Source organism: Ranitomeya imitator, chromosome 3 (genome assembly GCF_032444005.1).
Source record: "Ranitomeya imitator isolate aRanImi1 chromosome 3, aRanImi1.pri, whole genome shotgun sequence".
In the NCBI taxonomy this organism is placed as follows: domain Eukaryota; kingdom Metazoa; phylum Chordata; class Amphibia; order Anura; family Dendrobatidae; genus Ranitomeya; species Ranitomeya imitator.
Genome location: NC_091284.1, coordinates 322,431,181 through 322,453,017, shown reverse-complemented (window position 1 = coordinate 322,453,017; position 21,837 = coordinate 322,431,181). Strand labels below are relative to the sequence as shown.

The window sequence follows — 21,837 nt, the reverse complement described above, 5'->3', positions numbered from 1 at the left end:
CATCACCGAAGGTCTTGGAAGGCTGATTCTAAGGAAGATAGGCTGCCGGTTAGTACCAGGGCGCGTCAGAGGGTAAGTATTGCGATATTTTTTATTTTAATTCTTTATTTTACACTTAAATCTGAATTCTGATACCAATTCCCGATATCTTAAACATATCGGGAATCGGTATCGGAATTCCGATTCCAGATTCAAAAGATCGCCGACTTCATGGCCGACCCCACACTGGGGTCGGGTCGGGTTTCATGAAACCCGACTTTGCCAACAGTCGGCGACTTTTGAAAAATTTTGACCCGTTTCGCTCAACCCTAGTTAGTTATAGCACCTCACTTCTCTTATTTTCCCATCACGCCTCTCATTTTCCCCCTCACATCTCTCATTTTCTCCCTTACACCTCTCACTTTCCCCCTCACTCCTCTCATTCCCCCCTAACACTTGTCATTTCGACCTCACATCTGTCATTTTCCGATCACTCCACTATTTTCCCTCACTCCTCTCATTTTGCACTCACACCTTTTCATTTTCACTTCACACCTCTCATTTTCCCCTCAGTATATACATGTTTGTCATCTCCCTTATATATAGTATATACCTGTATGTCATCTCCTGTATATATTATATACCTGTATGTCATCTCCCCTGTAAATAGTATATACCTGCTGTATGTCACCTCCTCCTGTATATTGTATATACCTATGTGTCATCTCCTGTATATAGTATATACCTGTATGTCATCTCCCCTGTAAATAGTATATATCTGCTGTATGTAATCTCCTCCTGTATATTGTATATACCTATGTGTCATTTCCTCCTGTTTATAGTATATACCTGTATGTCATCTCTTCTGTATATACTATATACCTGTATGTCATCTCCTCCTATATATAGTATATACCTGTATGTCATCTCCTGTATATATCATATACCTGTAGGTCATCTCCCCTGTATATAGTATATACCTGCTGTATGTCATCTCCTCCTCTTCATACCTATGTGTCATCTCCTCTTTCATATAGTATATACCTGTATGTCATCTCCTCCTGTATATAGTATATACCTGTATGTCATCTCCTCCTGTATACAGTATATACCTGTGTGTCATCTCCTCCTGTATACAGTATATACCTGTGTGTCATCTCCTCCTGTATACAGTATATACCTGTGTGTCATCTCCTCCTGTATACAGTATATACCTGTGTGTCATCTCCCCTGTATATAGTATATACCTGTGTGTCATCTCCCCTGTATATAGTATGTACCTGTATATTATCTCCCCTGTATATAGTATATACCTGTGCATCATCTCCCCTGTATATAGTACCATATATAAGTGTGTCATCTCCTCCTGTATAAAGTATATACCTGTGTCATCTCCCCTGTATATAGTATATATGTGTGTGTCATCTCCCCTGTATATAGTATAGACCTGTGTGTCATCTCCTCCTGTATATAGTATATATTTGTGTGTCATCTCCTCCTGTATTAGACCTCGTTCAGACGTTATTTGCTCAGTATTTTTACCTCAGTATTTGAAAGCTAAATTGGCAGCCTGATAAAATTGAAGGCATACTGAACCAGCATGTCTACCACAGCATCTTGCAGCGGCATGCTATTCCATCCGGTTTGCGTTTAGTTGGACCATCATTTATTTTTCAACAGGACAATGACCCCAAACACACCTCCAGGCGATGTAAGGGTTATTTGATCAAGGAGAGTGATGGGGTGCTACGCCAGATGACCTGGCCTCCACAGTCACCAGACCTGAACCCAATCGAGATGGTTTGGGGTGAGCTGGACCGCAGAGTGAAGGCAAAAGGGCCAACAAGTGCTAAGCATCTCTGGGGACTACTTCAAGATTGTTGGAAGACCATGCCTGGTGACTACCTCTTGAATCTCATCTAGAGAATGCCAAGAGTGTGCAAAGCAGTCATCAAAGCAAAAGGTGGCTACTTTGAAGAATCTAGAATATAAGACAAAATTTCAGTTGTTTCACACTTTTTTGTTAAGTATATAATTCCACATGTGTTAATTCATAGTTTTGATGCCTTCAGTGTGAATGTACAATTCTCAGTCATGAAAATACAGAAAAATCTTTAACTCCTTCCCGACCTTTGACGCCACGTAGGCGTCATGAAAGTCGGTGCCAATCCGACCCATGACGCCTATGTGGCGTCATGGAAAGATCGCGTCCCTGCAGATCGGGTGAAAGGGTTAACTCCCATTTCACCCGATCTGCAGGGACAGGGGGAGTGGTAGTTTAGCCCAGGGGGGGTGGCTTCACCCCCCCGTGGCTACGATCGCTCTGATTGGCAGTTTCACTTTCAACAGCCAATCAGAGCGATTTGTAATATTTCACCTATTATAACTGGTGAAATATTACAATCCAGCCATGGCCGATGCTGCAATATCATCGGCCATGGCTGGAAACACTAATGTGCCCCCCACCCCACCGATCGCCCCCCCCAGCCCTCCGATCTGTCCGGTACACTGCTCCGGCTCCCCTCCGTCCTGTGCTCTGCTCTCCCCGTGCTCATGTCCGCTCCCCCCGTGCTCCAATCACCCTCCCCGTGCTCCAATCACCCCCCCTGCACTCCGATCCACCCCCCTCCGTGCTCCGTTACACCCCCCCGTGCTCCGTTCCACCCCCCCGTGCTCCGTTACACCCCCCCCCCACGTGCTCCGTTACACCCCCCCAGTGCTACCCCCCCACCCCATCATACTTACCGATCCTGCCGGGGTCCGTCCGTCTTCTCCCCGGGCGCCGCCATCTTCCAAAATGGCGGGCGCATAAGCAGTGCGCTGTTGTGAATTCTGTGGCCAAGCTCCCTCCTGTGGTCGTGAGTGGTACTGCGGCTGGTTCTGTCTATAAGCTTCCTTTGGTGGATGAGAGTGGTACTGCGGCTTCTGAGTTTCCTTCCTCAGGTGATGAGGTTAAGTCGTTAGAGCAGCACCTATTTAACTCCACCTTTCCACTCCGTCTTTCTTTTCCCCTTTACATCAGGGTGGTTCAGAACACAGGTGTGGACATGGATATTCAGGGTCTGTCCTCTTTGATGGATAATCTCACTATAAGAGTACAGAACATTCAAGATTTAGTGGTTCAGAATCCTATGTTAGAACCTAAAATTCCTATTCCTGAGTTATTTTCTGGAGATAGAGCTAAGTTTTTGAATTTTAAAAATAATTGTAAACTGTTTCTGGCTTTGAAACCCCGCTCCTCTGGTGACCCAGTTCAACAAGTTAAAATCATTAATTCTTTATTACGTGGCGACCCTCAAGACTGGGCATTTTCCCTTGCGCCAGGAGATCCTGCATTATGTAATATTGATGCGTTTTTTCTGGCGCTCGGATTGCTGTACGACGAACCTAATTCAGTGGATCAGGCAGAGAAAAATTTGCTGGCTCTGTGTCAGGGTCAGGATGAGATAGAGATTTATTGTCAGAAGTTTAGAAAGTGGTCCGTGCTCACTCAATTTAATGAATGTGCGCTGGCAGCTATTTTCAGAAAGGGTCTCTCTGAAGCCCTTAAGGATGTCATGGTGGGATTTCCTATGCCTGCTGGTCTGAATGAGTATGTCTTTGGCCATTCAGATCGGTCGACGCTTGCGCGAGCGTAAATCTGTGCACCATTTGGCGGTATTATCTGAGCATGAACCTGAGCCTATGCAGTGTGATAGGACTTTGACCAGAGCTGAAAGGCAAGAACACAGACGTCAGAATGGGCTGTGTTTCTACTGTGGTGATTCCACTCATGCTATCTCCGATTGTCCTAAGCGCACTAAGCGGTTCGCTAGGTCTGCCACCATTGGTACGGTACAGTCGAAATTTCTTTTGTCCGTTACTCTGATCTGCTCTTTGTCTTCCTATTCTGTCATGGCATTTGTGGATTCAGGCGCTGCCCTGAATTTGATGGACCTGGAGTATGCTAGGCGCTGTGGGTTTGTCTTGGAGCCCTTGCAGTGTCCTATTCCATTTAGAGGAATTGATGCTACGCCTTTGGCCAAGAATAAGCCTCAGTATTGGACCCAGCTGACCATGTGCATGGCTCCTGCGCACCAGGAGGATATTCGCTTTCTGGTGTTGCATAATCTGCATGATGTGGTCGTGTTGGGGTTGCCATGGCTACAAGTCCATAACCCAGTATTAGATTGGAAATCAATGTCTGTGTCCAGCTGGGGTTGTCAGGGTGTACATGGTGATGTCCCATTTCTGTCTATTTCGTCATCCACCCCTTCTGAGGTCCCAGAGTTCTTGTCTGATTACCGGGATGTATTCGATGAGACCAAGTCCAATGCCCTACCTCCGCATAGGGATTGTGATTGTGCTATCGATTTGATTCCTGGTAGTAAGTTTCCTAAGGGTCGACTGTTTAATTTATCTGTACCTGAGCACGCCGCTATGCGGAGTTACGTGAAGGAGTCTTTGGGGAACGGTCATATTCGCCCGTCATCGTCGCCATTGGGAGCGGGTTTCTTTTTTGTGGCCAAGAAGGATGGTTCGCTGAGACCTTGTATTGATTACCGCCTTCTAAATAAAATTACGGTCAAATTTCAGTACCCCTTGCCGCTGCTATCTGACTTGTTTGCTCGGATTAAGGGGGCTAGTTGGTTCACCAAGATAGATCTTCGTGGTGCGTATAATCTTGTGCGTATCAAACGGGGCGATGAATGGAAAACAGCATTTAATACGCCCGAAGGCCATTTTGAGTACCTGGTTATGCCATTCGGACTTTCTAATGCTCCATCAGTGTTTCAGTCCTTTATGCATGACATCTTCCGAGAGTACCTGGATAAATTCCTGATTGTATACTTGGATGATATTTTGGTCTTCTCGGATGATTGGGAGTCTCATGTGAAGCAGGTCAGAATGGTGTTCCAGGTCCTGCGTGCTAATTCTTTGTTTGTGAAGGGGTCAAAGTGTCTCTTTGGTGTTCAGAAGATTTCATTTTTGGGGTTCATTTTTTCTCCTTCTACTATCGAGATGGACCCTGTTAAAGTTCAGGCCATTTATGATTGGACTCAGCCAACATCTCTGAAGAGTCTGCAGAAGTTCCTGGGCTTTGCTAATTTTTATCGTCGCTTCATCAATAATTTTTCTAGCATTGCTAAACCGTTGACTGATTTGACCAAGACGGGTGCTGATGTGGTCAATTGGTCTTCTGCTGCTGTGGAAGCTTTTCAGGAGTTGAAGCGTCATTTTTCTTCTGCCCCTGTGTTGTGCCAACCAGATGTTTCGCTTCCGTTCCAGGTCGAGGTTGATGCTTCCGAAATTGGAGCAGGGGCTGTTTTGTCGCAGAGAAGTTCTGATTGCTCGGTGATGAAACCATGCGCCTTCTTTTCCAGGAAATTTTCGCCTGCTGAGCGAAATTATGATGTTGGCAATCGAGAGTTGCTAGCCATGAAGTGGGTATTCGAGGAGTGGCGTCATTGGCTTGAAGGAGCTAAGCATCGCGTGGTGGTCTTGACTGATCACAAAAACTTGACTTATCTCGAGTCTGCTAAACGGTTGAATCCTAGACAGGCTCGTTGGTCGCTGTTTTTCTCCCGTTTTGACTTTGTGGTTTCGTACCTTCCGGGCTCTAAAAATGTGAAGGCGGATGCCTTGTCTAGGAGTTTTGTGCCCGATTCTCCGGGTTTGTCTGAGCCGGCGGGTATTATCAAAGAGGGGGTAATTTTGTCTGCCATCTCCCCTGATTTGCGGCGGGTGCTGCAAAAATTTCAGGCTAATAGACCTGACCGTTGCCCAGCGGAGAAACTGTTTGTCCCTGATAAATGGACGAGTAGAGTTATCTCTGAGGTTCATTGTTCGGTGTTGGCTGGTCATCCTGGAATCTTTGGTACCAGAGATTTGGTGGCTAGATCCATTTGGTGGCCGTCTCTGTCGCGGGATGTGCGTTCTTTTGTGCAGTCCTGTGGGATTTGTGCTCGGGCTAAGCCCTGCTGTTCTCGTGCCAGTGGGTTGCTTTTGCCCTTGCCGGTCCCGAAGAGGCCTTGGACACATATCTCTATGGATTTTATTTCGGATCTCCCCGTCTCTCAAAGAATGTCGGTCATTTGGATGGTTTGTGATCGCTTCTCTAAGATGGTCCATTTGGTGCCCTTGTCTAAATTGCCTTCCTCCTCTGATTTGGTGCCGTTGTTTTTCCAGCAAGTGGTTCGTTTACATGGCATTCCAGAGAACATCGTTTCTGACAGAGGTTCCCAGTTTGTTTCGAGGTTTTGGCAAGCCTTTTGTGCTAGGATGGGCATTGATTTGTCTTTTTCCTCGGCTTTCCATCCTCAGACAAATGGCCAGACTGAACGAACCAATCAGACCTTGGAGACATATCTGAGATGTTTTGTTTCTGCTGAACCGGATGGTTGCGTGTCCTTTTTGCCTTTGGCTGAGTTCGCCCTTAATAATCGGGCCAGCTCGGCTACTTTGGTTTCGCCGTTTTTCTGCAATTCTGGGTTCCACCCTCGTTTCTCTTCAGGGCAGGTTGAGTCTTCGGACTGTCCTGGTGTGGATACTGTGGTGGATAGGTTGCAGCAGATTTGGACTCATGTAGTGGACAATTTGACTTTGTCCCAGGAGAAGGCTCAACGTTTCGCTAACCGGAGGCGCTGTGTGGGTCCCCGACTTCGTGTTGGGGATTTGGTTTGGTTGTCATCTCGTTATATTCCTATGAAGGTTTCCTCTCCTAAATTTAAGCCTCGTTTCATTGGTCCATATAGGATTTCTGAGGTTCTTAATCCTGTGTCTTTTCGTTTGACTCTTCCGGCTTCTTTTTCCATCCATAACGTGTTCCATAGGTCATTGTTGCGGAGATACGTGGCACCTGTGGTTCCATCTATTGATCCTCCTGCTCCGGTTTTGGTTGAAGGGGAATTGGAGTATATTGTGGAGAAGATTTTGGATTCTCGTGTTTCGAGACGGAAACTCCAGTATCTGGTTAAATGGAAAGGTTATGGTCAGGAAGATAATTCCTGGGTCTTTGCTTCTGATGTTCATGCTGCCGATCTGGTTCGTGCCTTTCATGTGGCTCATCCTGGTCGGCCTGGGGGCTCTGGTGAGGGTTCGGTGACCCCTCCTCAAGGGGGGGGGGGTACTGTTGTGAATTCTGTGGCCAAGCTCCCTCCTGTGGTCGTGAGTGGTACTGCGGCTGGTTCTGTCTATAAGCTTCCTTTGGTGGATGAGAGTGGTACTGCGGCTTCTAAGTTTCCTTCCTCAGGTGATGAGGTTAAGTCGTTAGGTGCTGCTCTATTTAACTCCACCTGGTGCTTTGATCCTGGCCTCCAGTCAATGTTCTAGTATTGGTCTTGCTTCCTCCTGGATCGTTCCTGTGGCCTCTCTATCCTGCATAAGCTAAGTTCTGGTTGTGTTATTTTTGTTTGCTATATTTTCTGTCCAGCTTGCTATATTGGTTTTTTCTTGCTTGCTGGAAGCTCTGAGACGCAGAGGGAGCACCTCCGTACCGTTAGTCGGTGCGGAGGGTCTTTTTGCCCCTCTGCGTGGTTGTTTGTAGGTTTTTGTGTTGACCGCAAAGCTATCTTTCCTATCCTCGGTCTATTCAGTAAGTCGGGCCTCACTTTGCTAAATCTATTTCATCTCTGTGTTTGTATTTCATCTTTACTCACAGTCATTATATGTGGGGGGCTGCCTTTTCCTTTGGGGCATTTCTCTGAGGCAAGGTAGGCTTATTTTTCTATCTTCAGGGCTAGTTAGTTTCTCAGGCTGTGCCGAGTTGCATAGGGAGCGTTAGGCGCAATCCACGGCTACCTCTTGTGTGGTGTGTTAGGATTAGGGATTGCGGTCAGCAGAGTTTCCACGTCTCAGAGCTTGTCCTATGTTTTTGGTAAATGTCAGGTCACCTTGTGTGCTCTGAACTTCAAGGTCCATTGTGGTTCTGAATTACCTGTTCATAACAGTGCGCCCGCCGAATCTGCCGGCCGGTAGATTCGTTCCAAAGTGCATTTTGATCACTGAGATATAATCTATCTCAGTGATCAAAAAAAATAAAAAAATAAATGACCCCCCCTTTGTCACCCCCATAGGTAGGGACAATAAAAAAAATAAAGAATTTTTTTTTTTCCACTAATGTTAGAATAGGGTTAGGGTTAGGGCTAGGGTTAGGGCTAGGGTTAGGGCTAGGGTTAGGGCTAGGGTTAGGGCTAGGGTTAGGGTTTCGGTATGTGCACACGTATTCTGGTCCTCTGCGGATTTTTCCGCTGCGGATTTGATAAATCCGCAGTGCTAAACCGCTGCAGATTTATGGCGGATTTACCGCGTTTTTTCTGCGCATTTCACTGCGGTTTTACAACTGCGATTTTCTATTTGAGCAGTTGTAAAACCGCTGCGGAATCCGCACAAAGAAGTGACATGCTGCGGAATGTAAACCGCTGCGTTTCCGTGCAGTTTTTCTGCAGCATCTGTACAGCGATTTTTGTTTCCCATATGTTTACATTGAACTGTAAACTCATGGGAAACTGCTGCGGATCCGCAGCGTGTGCACATACCTTTAGAATTAGGCTATGTGCACACGGTGCGGATTTGGCTGCGGATCCGCAGCGGATTAGCCGCTGTGGATTCGCAGCAGTGTTCCATCAGGTTTACAGTACCATGTAAACATATGGAAACCAAATCCGCTGTGCCCATGGTGCGGAAAATACCGCGCGGAAACGCTGCGTTGTATTTTCCGCAGCATGTCAATTCTTTGTGCGGATTCCGCAGCGTTTTACACCTGTTCCTCAATAGGAATCCGCAGGTGAAATCCGCACAAAAAACACTGGAAATCCGCGGAAAATCCGCAGGTAAAACGCAGTGCCTTTTACCCGCGGATTTTTCAAAAATGATGCTGAAAAATCTCACATGAATCCGCAACGTGGGCACATAGCCTTAGGGTGAGGGTTGGAATTAGGGTTGTGGTTAGGGTTAGGGGTGTGTTGGGGTTAGGGTTGTGATTAGGGTTATCGCTACAGTTGGGATTAGAGTTAGGGGTGTGTTGGAGGTAGAATTGAGGGGTTACCACTGTTTAGGCACATCTGGGGTCTCCAAACGCAACATGGCGCCACCATTGATTCCAGCCAATCTTGTATTCAAAAAGTCAAATGGTGCTCCCTCACTTCCGAGCCCCGACGTGTGCCCAAACAGTGGTTTACCCCCACATATGGGGTACCAGCATACTCAGGACAAACTGCGCAACAATTACTGGGGTCCAATTTCTCCTGTTACCCTTGTGAAAATAAAAAAATGCTTGCTAAAACATCATTTTTGAGAAAAGAAAAATGATTTTTTATTTTCACAGCTCTGCGTTGTAAACGTCTGTGAAGCACTTGGGGGTTCAAAGTGCTCACCACACATCTAGATAAGTTCCTTTCGGGGGCTAGTTTCCAAAATGGGGTCACTTGTGGGGGGTTTCTACTGTTAAGCCACATCAGGGGCTCTGCAAACGCAACATGACGCCCACAGAGCATTCCATCAAAGTCTGCATTTCAAAACGTCACTACTTCACTTCCGAGCCCCGGCATGTGCCCAAACAGTGGTTTACCCCCACATATGGGGTATCAGCGTACTCAGGAGAAACTGGACAACAACTTTTGGGGTCCAATTTCTCCTGTTACCCTTGGGAAAATTAAAAAATTCTGGGCTAAATAATTATTTTTGAGGAAAGAAAACGTATTTATTATTTTCACGGCTCTGCATTATAAACTTCTGTGAAGCACTTGGGGGTACAAAGTGCTCACCACATCTAGATAAGTTCCTTTGGTGGACTAGTTTCCAAAATGGGGTCATTTCTGGGGGATCTCCAATGTTTAGGCACACAGGGGCTCTCCAAACGTGACATGGTGTCCGCTAATGATTGGAGCTAATTTTCCATTTAAAAAGCCAAATGGCGTGCCTTCCCTTCCGAGTCCTGCCGTGCACCCAAACAGTGGTTTACCCCAACATATGGGGTATCAGCGTACTCAGGACAAACTGGACAACAACATTTGGGGTCCAATTTCTCCTATTACCCTTGGCAAAATAGGAAATTCCAGGCTAAAAAATCATTTTTGAGGAAAGAAAAATTATTTTTTATTTTCATGGCTCTGCGTTATAAACTTCTGCGAAGCACCTGGGGGTTTAAAGTGCTCAATATGCATCTAGATAAGTTCCTTGGGGGGGTCTAGTTTCCAAAATGGGGTCACTTGTGGGGGAGCTCCAATGTTTAGGCACACAGGGGCTCTCCAAACCCGACATGGTGTCCGCTAACAATTGGAGCTAATTTTCCATTCAAAAAGTCAAATGGCGCGCCTTCCCTTCCGAGCCCTGCCGAGTGCCCAAACAGTGGTTTACCCCCACATATGAGGTATCGGCGTACTCGGGAGAAATTGCCCAACAAATTTTATGATCCATTTTATCCTATTGCCCATGTGAAAATGAAAAAATTGAGGCGAAAAGAATTTTTTTGTGAAAAAAAAGTACCTTTTCATTTTTACAGATCAATTTGTGAAGCACCTGAGGGTTTAAAGTGCTCACTAGGCATCTAAATAAGTTCCTTGGGGGGTCTAGTTTCCAAAATGGGGTCACTTGTGGGGGAGCGCCAATGTTTAGGCACACAGGAGCTCTCCAAACGCGACATGGTGTCCGCTAAAGAGTGGAGCCAATTTTTGATTCAAAAAGTCAAATGGCGCTCCTTCCCTTCCAAGCCCTGCCGTGCGCCCAAACAGTGGTTTACCCCCACATATGAGGTATCAGCGTACTCAGGACAAATTGGACAACAACTTTCGTGGTTCAGTTTCTCCTTTTACCATTGGGAAAATAAAAAAATTGTTGCTAAAATATAATTTTTGTGACTAAAAAGTTAAATGTTCATTTTTTCCTTCCATGTTGCTTCTGCTGCTGTGAAGCACCTGAAGGGTTAATAAACTTCTTGAATGTGGTTTTGAGTACCTTGAGGGGTGCAGTTTTTAGAATGGTGTCACTTTTGGGTATTTTCAGCCATATAGACCCCGTATACTGACTTCAAATGTGAGGTGGTCCCTAAAAAAAATGGTTTTGTAAATTTCGTTGTAAAAATGAGAAATCGCTGGTCAAATTTTAACCCTTATAACTTCCTAGCAAAAAAAATTTTGTTTCCAAAATTGTGCTGATGTAAAGTAAACATGTGGGAAATGTTATTTATTAACTATTTTGTGTCACATAACTCTCTGGTTTAACAGAATAAAAATTCAAAGTGTGAAAATTGCGAAATTTTCAAAATTTTCGCCAAATTTCCGTTTTTATCACAAATAAACGCAAAATTTATTGACCTAAATTTACCACTAACATGAAGCCCAATATGTCACGAAAAAACATTCTCAGAACCGCTAGGATCCGTTGAAGCGTTCCTGAGTTATTACCTCATAAAGGGACACTGGTCAGAATTGCAAAAAACGGCAAGGTCTTTAAGGTCAAAATAGGCTGGGTCATGAAGGGGTTAAATGAGAAGGTGTGACCAAACTTTTGGTCTGTACTATATATATATATATATATATATATATATATATATATATATATATATATATATATATATATATATATACACATATACATATACACACACACATACGATAGATAAGATAGATAAGATAGATAGAGAGTTCTAGCAGCAGACATCTCTACAACTGTTAAGAGGAGACTTTGTGCAGCAGGCCTTCATGGTAAAATAGCTGTTAGGAAACCACTGCTAAGGACAGGCAACAAGCAGAAGAGACTTGTTTGGGCTAAAGAACACAAGGAATGGATATTAAACCAGTGGAAATCTGTGCTTTGGTCTGATGAGTCCAAATTTGAGATCTTTGGTTCCAGCCAGTGTCTTTGTGCGACGCAGAAAAAGTGAACGGATGGAGTTTACATGCCTGGTTCAAACCGTGAAGCATGGAAGAGGAGGTGTGATGGTGTGGGGGTGCTTTGCTTTGCTGGTGACACTGTTGGGGATTTATTCAAAATTGAAAGCATACTGAACCAGCATGGCTATCACAGCATCTTGCAGCGGCATGCTATTCCATCCGGTTTGCGTTTAGTTGGACCATCATTTATTTTTCAACAGGACAATGACCTCAAACACACCTCCAGGCTGTGTAAGGGCTATTTGACCTAGAAGGAGAGTGATGGGGTGCTACGCCAGATGACCTGGCCTCCACAGTCACCAGACCTGAACCCAATTGAGATGGTTGGGGTGAGCTGGACCGCAGAGTGAAGGCAAAAGGGCCAACAAGTGCTAAGCATTTCTGGGAACTCCTTCAAGATTGTTGGAAGACCATTTCCGGTGACTAACTCTTGAAGCTCATCAAGAGAATGCCAAGAGTGTGCAAAGCAGTCATCAAAGCAAAAGGTGGCTACTTTGAAGAACCTAGAATATAAGACATAATTTCAGTTGTTTCACACTTTTTTGCTAAGTATATAATTCCACATGTGTTAATTCATAGTTTTGATGCCTTCAGAGTGAATTTACAATTTTCATAGTCATGACAATACAGAAAAATCTTTAAATGAGAAGGTGTGTTTAAACTTTTGGTCTGTAATGTATATTTATATCTTTATATTTCATAGAGAGATAGCAGAATAGCCGATAATTCATTTGTCGGCTTCTACAAAATCATTGCAGAAGTCGACAGGATGGGAGACATGGTTTTCACACAGTAAACCATTGCAGAACAGTTAGATTTATATACGTCAGTGGCTAATGCTGTAATACTGTTAGTAGTGTGCGTGCGTGCGTAAAATTTGGGATCTGTACAGTATGTATTTAATAAAATATTTTATACACGGAAAAAAATGGCTTGGGCTCCCGCAAAATTTTCAGCGCCAGAGAGGGAAAGCCAGTGAGTTAGGGCAGATATTAATAGCCTCGAAAGGGACCATGGTTATTGGCCCCCCTCTGGCTAAAAAATCTGCCCCAGCCACCCCAGAAAAGGCCCATGTGTAAGATGCGCCAATTCCGGCACTTAGCCTCTCTTACCACTGCCCTTTAACTGTGTCATATGGAGTAATAGGGGGTTAATGTCACCTTTATATTGTAAGGTGACATTCAGCCGGCTTAGTAATGGAGGGGTGTCAATAAGACACCTATCCATTACTAATCCTATAGTTTGTAAAGGGTTAAACAAGCACATGAAGAATTTTAATTAAATAAAACACTAAACACTGTTTGACCATTTTATTGTTACTGGTAATCCATGCGAAGCGCTCGATCTTCTGGAAATGAAAAAAAAATAACAAACCAACAATATACCCATATCTGTACAGGCGTACAGTCAGTTCCACTCCGTAATCCATATCTGGGGTATATACAGTTTTCAACGGGCCCGGCTGTAAACTATTGGAGAATGAAATGCTGGAAGCAGAGCTTCAGTGACTAGCGGTGACGTCACAGAAGCTGCGCTCCCTGCCGGCATGAACTCAAATGAACTCGAGCGTGGGAAAATGCCAGATGATTTTTCCACGCTTAAGAGTTCATCTTAGTTCAGGCCGGCAGGGAGTACAGCTTCTGTGACGTCATTGCTAGTCTCTGAAGCTCCGCTCCCAGCATTTCATTCAATCCACAGTAGTTTACAGCCAGGAGCGGTCGCATTAGCATCGTTCCCGGTTGTAAACTGTATATACTCCAGATATGGATTACGGCGTGGGACTGACTGTACGCCGGACAGGTATGGGTATATTGTTGGTTTGTTTTTATCATTTTTTTTTTTTTTCTTTTACAGGGGATCGAGTGCGTTGCATGGACTACCAGTACAATAAAATGGTCAGTGTTTAGTGTTTTATTTCATTACCAGACTTTATTCTGCATGTGTGTGTGTTTATTTCACCCTTTACTATAGGATCAGTAATGGATATGTGTGTTATTGACACCTCTCCATTACTAAGCCGGCTTAATGTCACCTTACAATACAAAGGTGACCCCTTATTACCCCATATGACACCACTACAGGGCAGTGGGAAGAGAGAGGCTAAGTGCCGGAACATATACTCTGGGAAAAGCTTCAGCTGTTTATGTTAAGAGGCAGTGACAGAGGCTAAACACTGGCTTCTATCATACATGGGCTAGAACAGTATCGTTTAGTTCTGACATCATAAGTTTTTAATAGTTTCCCCTTACTTTTATGTTAAACAGATGCCATTATAGTCTCTGGGCCACAAGTTTCACAGATAAGTCTCTGCTAACAGATCCCTCATGAGCAGCTACTAAATCGCTCATGATATATTCCTTTATCCCAGGGGTGGGGAATCTATTTTCTGCCAAGTGCCATTTGGATATTTATACCATCTGGCACTGGTGTCAGGATGTAATCTTTCACTGCATGCCCTTCAGTGTTCAGTAGTGAACACTGTGTGTGTGTGCTAAGAGCAAGAAGAAATTAATGAGCTAGTTGTAATCAAAATACACCTACCTACCCAAGAATGCGGTCCCTGAGAATATGCCTGGGGGCCTGATAAAAGGTCATCGAGGGCCGTAAATGGCCTGAGGTTCCCCACCCATGCTTTATCCGATGCCTGTGAAAGTCATCATACAACGCCGTCCACCACCTATGAGCTTCAACACTGGACACTCTTAGGGCCCGATCCACCAAAGTTTTATGCCAGACGTTGAGAAGTCGCAAAATTTAGGCACAACTCACTCCAGTTTCTCCCAGCTCTGCCAAAATAGAGCTGGGATGGCATGCTGAGGCTCATCTAATTCATGACAAGCTATGGCTTTCCCCACTCCAATACCGGACCAGAGTAAGATTTTGGGTGAGGCACACCACAGGTCAGACACTTCGAATTCATGAAGAGCTCTGTCTAGCTCCAAGACAGGTGAACAAAGCTTGTCGTGATAAATCAGGCCCTTGGTCTCAATCTGACAATAGGAAGCTATAGACACATTTAGAGGGCATGTCTAAAGGGCATGTCTAAAGGGAACCAGTCAGCCACTGTTTGCATTATAAAGTAAAAGTATGGCAAGGACTTCGACGTACGGCAGCGATACCGAGTGACCCAAGGACTCGGATGCGCAGTAGCGATACAGAGTGACCCGGGGACTCTGATGCACGGCAGCGATACAGAGTGACCCGGGGACTCTGATGCACGGCAGCGATACAGAGTGACCCGGGGACTCTGATGCACGGCAGCGATACCGAGTGACCGGGGACTCTGATGCACGGCAGCGATACCGAGTGACCGGGGACTCTGATGCACGGCAGCGATACCGAGTGACCGGGGACTCTGATGCACGGCAGCGATACCGAGTGACCGGGGACTCTGATGCACGGCAGCGATACCGAGTGACCGGGGACTCTGATGCACGGCAGCGATACCGAGTGACCGGGGACTCTGATGCACGGCAGCGATACCGAGTGACCGGGGACTCTGATGCACGGCAGCGATACCGAGTGACCGGGGACTCTGATGCACGGCAGCGATACCGAGTGACCGGGGACTCTGATGCACGGCAGCGATACCGAGTGACCGGGGACTCTGATGCACGGCAGCGATACCGAGTGACCGGGGACTCTGATGCACGGCAGCGATACCGAGTGACCGGGGACTCTGATGCACGGCAGCGATACCGAGTGACCGGGGACTCTGATGCACGGCAGCGATACCGAGTGACCGGGGACTCTGATGCACGGCAGCGATACCGAGTGACCGGGGACTCTGATGCACGGCAGCGATACCGAGTGACCGGGGACTCTGATGCACGGCAGCGATACCGAGTGACCGGGGACTCTGATGCACGGCAGCGATACCGAGTGACCGGGGACTCTGATGCACGGCAGCGATACCGAGTGACCGGGGACTCTGATGCACGGCAGCGATACCGAGTGACCGGGGACTCTGATGCACGGCAGCGATACCGAGTGACCGGGGACTCTGATGCACGGCAGCGATACCGAGTGACCGGGGACTCTGATGTACGGCAGCGATACCGAGTGACCGGGGACTCTGATGTACGGCAGCGATACCGAGTGACCGGGGACTCTGATGTACGGCAGCGATACCGAGTGACCGGGGACTCTGATGTACGGCAGCGATACCGAGTGACCGGGGACTCTGATGTACGGCAGCGATACCGAGTGACCGGGGACTCTGATGTACGGCAGCGATACCGAGTGACCGGGGACTCTGATGTACGGCAGCGATACCGAGTGACCGGGGACTCTGATGTACGGCAGCGATACCGAGTGACCGGGGACTCTGATGTACGGCAGCGATACCGAGTGACCGGGGACTCTGATGTACGGCAGCGATACCGAGTGACCGGGGACTCTGATGTACGGCAGCGATACCGAGTGACCGGGGACTCTGATGTACGGCAGCGATACCGAGTGACCGGGGACTCTGATGTACGGCAGCGATACCGAGTGACCGGGGACTCTGATGTACGGCAGCGATACCGAGTGACCGGGGACTCTCATGTACGGCAGCGATACCGAGTGACCGGGGACTCTCATGTACGGCAGCGATACCGAGTGACCGGGGACTCTCATGTACGGCAGCGATACCGAGTGACCGGGGACTCTCATGTACGGCAGCGATACCGAGTGACCGGGGACTCTCATGTACGGCAGCGATACCGAGTGACCGGGGACTCTGATGTACGGCAGCGATACCGAGTGACCGGGGACTCTCATGTACGGCAGCGATACCGAGTGACCGGGGACTCTCATGTACGGCAGCGATACCGAGTGACCGGGGGGCTTTGATGCGCGGCAGTAATGAGGGCAGTTCTCCAACACCCCACCAGCCGAATAATGAAAAACAGCGCTGAGCAGACGGCGGCCTCCTATCAGTGTGTACCTTGTGTGCGCCGCCATGTCCCGACTCCTCCCAACCTCAGCTCAGTGACCAATAGCAAAGTAGCGTCCAAGTTTTATCATAAGAATTTCCTCCCCTAAAACCCGTCCGCCAGTCATCGGTGTCTGTTCCACGTCCCTCCTGTCACATGATCAGCCGCAGCCTATCATCATGCAGTCTTAGTGGTAGACGAGGCGCAAGGTATATTACGTCATCTTCTGGCGCCGGAACTGTGCGGCCCAGTTGCATTCTGGGGAGGCGGAGGTTTATTCATGGTTGTGGCTAAATCACAGTCGGCTAAAGACCCAGGTTCTTCTGTGCACTGGGATTTCGCTTTCTCACACAGAGTCGGCTATTTCCTAGTTGTCAGAGGGACCGGGGCCTTTAGCCGGCTTGGATTTATCCTGCTCTATATAAGAATGCTAAATCCCAGTACACAGAAGGCCCCTTATTGTATATAGATATATAGGAATCCTGTCATGTCATTTTTTTTGCAGTAATATTGAGCTGCAGGCAAGATATGACATCTGATCACACATTTATTTATATGTGACATTTATACGCAAGAATTTTCCCCTTAATCCCAGTGTGTAAAATATTCTGCGCCAATCTCATCTGCGTCCCGTTTTATTTTCTGGTGATCCTATTTGTAGATTACACAACCACAGATTTTTTCCATGCATGCACCTAGGAGTGTTTTAACCCTCGGGCGATTTTCCGTTTTTTAACATTTTTTTTCCTTCCCATAACTTATTTTTCCATCCACATCGCCGTTGGGATTTTTATTATTTTGGCGGGACGTTCTTATTGATCCCATTTTGGCACGGATACATGTTTTGATCACCTCTTATTTCATTTTATTGCAATGTTGTGGCGACCAAAAAAAAAAATAATGGCGTTTCGAGTTTTTTTTCTCGTTATGCCATTTACTGATCAGATTATTTTACATTTAGATTGGTCAGACCTTTCTGAACACGTCAATTCCAATTTTTTTTTTTTTTTTTTTTTTTTAATGGAGCAAAAGTGATATTTTTTTTCTTATATTTTTATGATATATGACGTAACTACATCATGCGTTGTGAAGGCGTCAATACTATAACTATTGGCCAAATGGACCAGGTCCTTTAGCCGTCTTGGATTTAGCCTGCTCTATATAAGAATGCTAAATCCCAGTAGATAGAAGGACCCTTACTGTATACTAGATGGTGGCCCAATTCTAACGCATCGGGTATTCTAGAATATGCATGTACACGTAGTATATTGCCCAGCCACGTAGTATATTGCCCAGCCACATAGTATATTGCCCAGTCACGTAGTATATTGCCCAGCCACGTAGTATATTGCCCAGCCACATAGTATATTGCCCAGCCACGTAGTATATTGCCCAGCCACGTAGTATATTGCCCAGCCACGTAGTATATTGCCCAGCCACATAGTATATTGCCCAGTCACGTAGTATATTGCCCAGCCACGTAGTATATTGCCCAGCCACGTAGTATATTGCCCAGCCACATAGTATATTGCCCAGTCACGTAGTATATTGCCCAGTCACGTAGTATATTGCCCAGTCACGTAGTATATTGCCCAGTCACGTAGTATATTGCCCAGCCACATAGTATATTGCCCAGTCACGTAGTATATTGCCCAGTCACGTAGTATATTGCCCAGCCACATAGTATATTGCCCAGTCACGTAGTATATTGCCCAGTCACGTAGTATATTGCCCAGCCACATAGTATATTGCCCAGTCACGTAGTATATTGCCCAGTCACGTAGTATATTGCCCAGTCACGTAGTATATTGCCCAGCCACATAGTATATTGCCCAGTCACGTAGTATATTGCCCAGCCACGTAGTATATTGCCCAGTCACGTAGTATATTGCCCAGCCACGTAGTATATTGCCCAGCCACGTAGTATATTGCCCAGCCACGTAGTATATTGCCCAGCCACATAGTATATTGCCCAGTCACGTAGTATATTGCCCAGTCACGTAGTATTTTGCCCAGCCACGTAGTATATTGCCCAGTCACGTAGTATATTGCCCAGCCACGTAGTATATTGCCCAGCCACATAGTATATTGCCCAGTCACGTAGTATATTGCCCAGCCACGTAGTATACAGCACAGCCATGTAGAATATTGCACAGCCACGTAGTATATTTCCCAGTCACGTAGTATATTGCCCAGCAACTTAGTATATTGCCCAGCCATGTAGAATATTGCACAGCCACGTAGTATATTTCCCAGTCACGTAGTATATTGCCCAGCCACGTAGTATATTGCCCAGTCACGTAGTATATTGCCCAGCCATGTAGAATATTGCACAGCCACGTAGTATATTTCCCAGTCACGTAGTATATTGCCCAGCCACGTAGTATATTTCCCAGTCACGTAGTATATTGCCCAGCCACGTAGTATATTGCCCAGTCACGTAGTATATTGCCCAGCCATGTAGAATATTGCACAGCCACGTAGTATATTTCCCAGTCACGTAGTATATTGCCCAGCCACGTAGTATATTTCCCAGTCACGTAGTATATTGCCCAGTCACGTAGTATATTGCCCAGCAACGTAATATATTGCCCAGTCACCTAGTATATTGCCCAGCCATGTAGTATATTGCCCAGCCACGTAGTATATTGCCCAGCCACGTAGTATATTGCCCAGCAACGTAATATATTGCCCAGTCACCTAGTATATTGCCCAGCCATGTAGTATATTGCCCAGCCACGTAGTATATTGCCCAGCCACGTAGTATATTGCCCAGCAACGTAATATATTGCCCAGTCACCTAGTATATTGCCCAGCCATGTAGTATATTGCCCAGTCACCTAGTATATTGCCCAGCCACGTAGTATATTGCCCAGCAACGTAGTATATTGTACAGCCCACGTAGTATATTGCCCAGCCACATAGTATATTGCCCAGCCATGTAGTATATTGCCCAGCCACGTAGTATACTGCCCAGTCACCTAGTATATTGCCCAGCCATGTAGAATATTGCCCAGCCACGTAGTATATTTCCAAGTCACGTAGTATATTTCCCAGTCATGTAGTATATTTCCCAGCCACGTAGTATATTGCCCAGCCACGTAGTATACAGCACAGAGGCACGTAGTATATTGCCCAGCCACGTAGTATATGGCACAGCGACGTAGTATATGGCACAGCGACGTAGTATATTGCCCAATCACGTAGTATATGGCACAGCAACGTAGTATATTGCCCAGCCTTGTAGTATACAGCACAGAGCCATGTAGTATATTGCACAGTGACGTACTCTATTCCCGAGCCACGTATGTCACAAGTTCAAAAAATAAAAAATAAACATACTCACCTAACGATCCGAGGGCTGTTGTGAATTCTGTGGCAGAGCTCCCTCCTGTGGTCACAAGTGGTACTTCGGCTGATTCTCTCTGTAAGCTTCCGTTGGTGGAGGGAAGTGGTACTGCGGCTTCTGAGTTTCCTCCCTCAGGTGATGTGGTGAGGTCGTTAGGTGCTGCTCTACTTAACTCCACCTAGTGCTTTGATCCTGGCTTCCTGTCAATGTTCCAGTATTGGACTTGTTTTCCTCCTGGATCGTTCCTGTGGCCTGCTGCTCTGCATAGCTAAGTTTTCCTTTGCTATTTTGTTTGCTTTTCTTCTGTCCAGCTTATCTATTTGTTTGCTGGAAGCTCTGGGACGCAGAGGGTGTACCTCCGTGCCGTTAGTTCGGTACGGAGGATCTTTTTGCCCCCTTTGCGTGGTTTTTAGGGTTTTGTGTTGACCGCAAAGTTACCTTTCCTATCCTCGCTCTGTTCAGAAAGTCGGGCCTCACTTTGCTAAATCTATTTCATCTCTACGTTTGTCTTTTCATCTTACTCACAGTCATTATATCTCTCCTAGTGTATCCTCACCCACCCCCTGCAGACTGTGAGCCCTCGCGGGCAGGGTCCTCCCTCCTTATGTACTCATGTGCCTTGTTATCTGCTCATGTTTAATGTATTTGTCTATATTTGCCCCGTATTCACATGTAAAGCGCCATGGAATAAATGGCGCTATAAAAATGTATAATAATAATAATAATAATAATTATATGTGGGGGGCTGCCTTTTCCTTTGGGGTATTTCTCTGAGGCAAGGTAGGCTTATTTTCTATCTTCAGGCTAGCTAGTTTCTCAGGCTGTGCCGAGTTGCATAGGAAGCGTTAGGCGCAATCCACGGCTGCCTCTAGTGTTGTTGGATAGGATTAGGGATTGCGGTCAACAGAGTTCCCACGTCTCAGAGCTCGTTCTATGTTTTTGGATTATTGTCAGATCACTGTATGTGCTCTGACCTCTATGTTCACTGTGGTACTGAGTTGCCTAATCATAACAGTACAGGAAGCCAAAGTACTAATGATTCTCAATAGAGGGAAAAAAGAAGTTCTGAGACCATTTTTTTTTCTCTGCACTGTGTTTTGCCTTTTTTTTCCCCTTGACATTTGGGTGGTTCAGGACACAGGTGTAGCAATGGACATTAGAAGTCTGTCTTCATGTGTGGATCAGCTCTCGGCAAGAGTACAAAAGATTCAAGACACTATTGATCAGAAATCTATGTTAGAACCAAGAATTCCTATTCCGGATTTGTTTTTTGGTGATAGAACTAAGTTTCTGAGTTTCAAAAATAATTGTAAACTATTTCTTGCCTTGAAACCTCGCTCCTCTGGTGATCCAGTTCAACAGGTTTTGATCATTATTTCTTTTTTGCGTGGCGACCCTCAGGACTGGGCATTTTCTCTTGCGCCAGGAGATCCTGCATCAAGTAATATCGATGCGTTTTTCCTGGCGCTCGGATTGCTGTACGATGAGCCTAATTCTGTGGATCAGGCAGAAAAAAATTTGCTGGCTCTTTGTCAGGGTCAGGATGAGATAGAGTTATATTGTCAGAAATTTAGAAAGTGGTCCGTGCTCACTCAATGGAATGAATCTGCGCTGGCAGCTATGTTCAGAAAGGATCTCTCTGAAGCCCTTAAGGATGTCATGGTGGGATTTCCTATGCCTGCTGGTTTGAATGAGTCTATGTCTTTGGCCATTCAGATTG

General features: G+C 46.0%; 1 protein-coding gene across 2 annotated transcripts in view; it reads right to left on the bottom strand.

The window, feature by feature from the left end:
- ZCCHC17 (zinc finger CCHC-type containing 17) overlaps positions 1-16,934 on the bottom strand; it is a 95,077-nt gene extending 78,143 nt beyond the window's left edge. Inside the window, exon 1 of one of the 2 annotated variants that reach the window (XM_069756668.1) lies at positions 16,780-16,934. The gene's annotated coding sequence lies outside the window, so the exon portion shown is untranslated. Of the gene's footprint in view, positions 1-2,724; positions 3,067-16,779 lie in introns of those variants that run through there. The other variant, XM_069756669.1, reaches the window with a different exon arrangement.
- Positions 16,935-21,837: the final 4,903 nt, after the last annotated feature.